We start from the raw sequence: 4135 nt of genomic DNA, 5'->3' as shown, positions 1-4135 counted from the left end.
TTTTTTTTTTTTTACCACTGTTTCGAACTTCCAGCATTCCCCCACCCCCCTTCCCCATTTGGAAGCAGCGATGATTTTTCGGTAACGAGGTGACACTCGGGCGAAAGCGGATTTTAAATGTGGAAAAATTCGATAGTTTGACGGTCGATAGGATCCCGTGACAAACGTGAAACGTGGAAAACCTGTTTCTCCCACGTGTCGCGAGGAGCGATCGTTATCTGAACGGTTGGTGGCAAAGTGGCGGACGTTTTTGTTTTTAAAATTGTTCCCCAATTACGAGCGAGGCTGGGACGACGTGCTCGACAGTCGGTCGAGTTTTAACGATCCGCCATGGGAAATTAACTTCGTTATCATTATTACAAACCTCATCATCGGAACGTCCACGCGCGAAACTTATTTTTACAGTTCGGTTCGGAGAGTGCCTATGTAAATCGTTTACCGCGATCCTCGACCCCTTTCCGACTGCTTTCGAATTAAGCTGGGCGACGTTTAATGATGCGATTGTTGCTTTTTTCATTTCTTTTTTTTTTTTTTGTTATTCTTTACTTTTTATTTTCACTTCGCTCGATCGAAAATGTCGTTGGAACGTCCGGTCGGAGAATTTACACCCCCTATCTATATCGTCGAATATATATCGGGACACGAGCTGTATCGAGCGGTTTTTATTGATCGAAGTAATAAGGGGGGTTAGTGTTTCTCTGGAGGGAAATTTTCGCGGCATTTAGAATTTTTGGAATTTTTTTTTTTAAATCTTTTATATTTTTCATTCGCGGATACTCGAACGAAATTCATTTCATCTCGTTTTATTTATTTATTTTTTATTTTTCCATTTGAAGATGTTAATGATTATTTGTTATCACAGAATCGAAGTATTATAAACTTTCTTTAAAAATTATCGAAATCGATTAAGAAATACATCGTTCAGTCAATCTATTATTAGCTGTATTATTAAAGAAAAATTGTGCGCAAAATGAGGATTTTCCTATTTTCGAGAATTTTCAAGAAACGTGGCAGAAATCGAAACAGTCTTTCTTTTTCTAGGACACACGGACTGATTCGCGTTGCTTGTATCGTACTGTCTGCAAGATTAAGGTCGCTACTTTAAATGTTTTCTTTCGAATAACTTAGCAAAGTAAAGCGCCCTGGCTCGTTTCCCAGAATTTTGTGGAATATGCATCTATATTAAGAAACGTATCTTAATCCCATTGAAGCGCAGTGAAATTTACAATGCAAAATTCAAGTATGAATTATAATTTTGCGAGCGCGTCAACAAACACGAGTCGGAAAATTCAGCATTATATTTTCTCCTTGGAGAATGTAACATTCGTGAAAAAATATAAAAAAAGAGGAAAAAAAAAATATTATCGAAATTTCTCACATTCCAAACTCTTTCGAACTCTTCAATGTTTGTCCTCCAATTCTCTTCGAAAAAATTCCTCCTTTTTTCTAAATAACTTCAATTCGATTCAATTTTTCAACTGTATAATTATTTTGAGATCGGAGGAATTTAAAAAACCGATTATCTTTTACTTTATTTCACCAGTTTCTTGAGTAATTTAAATTTAATCCATTTGGAAGTTAGAAGTTAAAGAAGAAGAAAGAATTACCTCTTCTCCAATCGAAATTAAAACACGATCCTCGAATAAAATAATAATCTCTAAAAGAAACTCTCGAGCTCCTTTCGAACGATCTCTCTAAATTCTTTGTCAAAGTGACACTTGCCAATAACCATTTGGCACGTGGTTCGTTAGGCCGCGTGTAATTCCTCCTTTTCCCCCCGCGAATCGGGAAGCAGACAACAAAATAGTTTTCAATAAACGAAGTTCACAGGTAAGGGGCAACAAGTTCGAGACACCTAGGGAATAAAACTTCCTCCGCCGTAGTTTTTAAAACAGTTCCAGAGCGCTTAAGGACCGCGCTCCACCAGTTCCTCCGCTTCCGGCTTGCGTTCCCCGAACGGGGATTCCAAGTCGACTCGACGTAATCCTCTTTTATAATTTTGCATGCGCCTCGATCGACAATGAGGACGAGTCGATTTTTATTGTCAATGGAAATAAAAATGTTGACGAGGATAAATATAATAAAAATAATATAATAAATAATATAATAAAAATGTTGCACAAGATACGATTGGCAGATAGTAATCGAACGTGTAAAAAAAATCTACATTTACGTAACTTAAACTTCAACTTTTTAATCTCTCTTCGTGGTATATCTGAATTTATGTAACATTTGAATTAATTAAACAACTGCTTCGATAGTTTAGCAATAGGTTAATTGAAAAGTGAAAGTTTAAACGGTAGAGGCTCTTGAACCGTTACATTGAACGGCTTCATCGAATGTTCTATTCAAAGAATTTATTTAATTGTATAATATTTTATCAGATTGACAGAAAGACAGGCTAGAGTTCTTGTAACAAATTCAAAATAATTATATAGAATTATATATTCATTGATGTACAATTATTATAGTTAAAGCGGAGAAAATTGATACAACTCATAGAAAACTCGAATTTCTTTCCTTTTGATCAATCCCTTCGATATTAAATAACATCTAAAGAACTTATTAGTATTTCGCGTTTGGATCGAAAAATCTTTTTCTCAAATTTAATTCGTTACTCGCGACACACTCGATCCCATCGCTACTTTCGATCTCGTCGACGAATAACCCACTTAGACTCGTATTAACCTTAATTTCGCGCCTGGGAATAGGGGTGAATTCGAACTACCAGCGGCTACTCGAGGAACAATTGCAGGGCGCGATAATTTTCCTGAAACGAAATCGAACGGGACGAGTCTCCTGAAGATAGGGAGGATTGGACTGCATTTGTCCATATAGAACTATTTCTGTCGGAGAGACGAGGCGATTTTTGAGAGGGAATCTGGGCGTAGAAAAAGGCGTAGGAAAATGATATATAGAGGAAGATCGATCGAGCAAAAAGACTCGATAAAAACACGCTTTCTCGAGATATGGATAAATCAATAATAAAAATACGAGACAAGTATCGTTGATGATGTGTATACGAATATCGAACAATTATCTTTCAAATTCGAAAATGACTCCTACCATCCAACATTTAGTACTAAATTAAATTCTTAATACTTTTATCAAAATAATCGAATATCACGAAAAATATGTTATTTGAAAAACAATTCCTAATAACGATCTGGTAACATCGAGTGTTAAATCAAATTGTTTAAATCTTTAAAATTTGCTTTTTTGTTTCGATCACGCGTCGAACTCGATCCCATCGCTATTTCGCGACCAACGACACGCGTTAAAGTTCAATTTTCTCTAAAACATCGCGGCCGGAAATCAATGAATCGAACCCACCTCCTTCCATCTCTCTCTCTCTCTTTCTCTCTCTTTCTCTCTCTGCCCACGTGGCCGCAATATCCGTCCAACTTACGTTGCTCGAAAATTCCTGGCGGATAGTGCTTTCGCTAGTACCTACATTCCTATTATGTCTCCCGCGTGATTTTCCCTTTGAGGGTGCAACTCGCCTCCGCCATTTCGCCAGGTTTTACCATCGAACGTAAAACTGCGCGTTCTCCTGTATCCGTGGAGAGAGAATAGGAGGAGGGATCGAAGCTCTCTCTCTCTCTCTCTCTCTCTCGGTTTACGGCCGATTTTAATTCGGCCGAGAACTTACATACCCTCCCGAAATTCACGCGTTGCATCGCCCGTGGAATACCAGTGTTAACCCTCCGTTCCGTTATTTATTTTCTCGCAACTATTCGCGACTACGAGAGCTTCCAAAGCTGAGAAAGAGAAAGAGAGGGAGAAATTACGCTTTCTGATTAAAGTTTAATGCGCTTTTCGCTCGGGAAAACGGGGGTGTATCGTCGATGGAAACGGAAGGAGGGGAGAAAAAGGAAAGAAGAAAGCATTGCGCGATTTGAAAGGGAAGGGAGGATCGTCGAAGAGTTTATGAGACGTCATTCGGTTTTTCGAGTACGTGTTACTGGAGATTCGGATTTTTTTCTTTTTTCGAGCCATTGGATATATATTCAGTTCAGAGTAAGTTTGTGAGCTGGGGAGGTAATTTTCGGAAAAGTTTGGCGGTTAACTTTCCCCTTGAAATGCAAATTGGATCGCGTGACCTTTTCGAATCGGTTTTTTCCAAGATCGATTT

At 38.2% G+C, this 4135-nt stretch overlaps 1 protein-coding gene across 2 annotated transcripts in view; it reads left to right on the top strand.

The window, feature by feature from the left end:
• The window catches only part of LOC102675814 (protein muscleblind-like), a 360083-nt gene that overhangs the window by 173901 nt on the left and 182047 nt on the right, over positions 1–4135 (top strand). The gene's annotated exons all lie outside the window — the stretch shown is intronic.

This window comes from Apis dorsata, unplaced genomic scaffold (assembly GCF_000469605.1).
Source record: "Apis dorsata unplaced genomic scaffold, Apis dorsata 1.3 scaffold_142, whole genome shotgun sequence".
NCBI lineage: Eukaryota > Metazoa > Arthropoda > Insecta > Hymenoptera > Apidae > Apis > Apis dorsata.
This window is presented reverse-complemented; position numbering and strand designations above follow the sequence as displayed.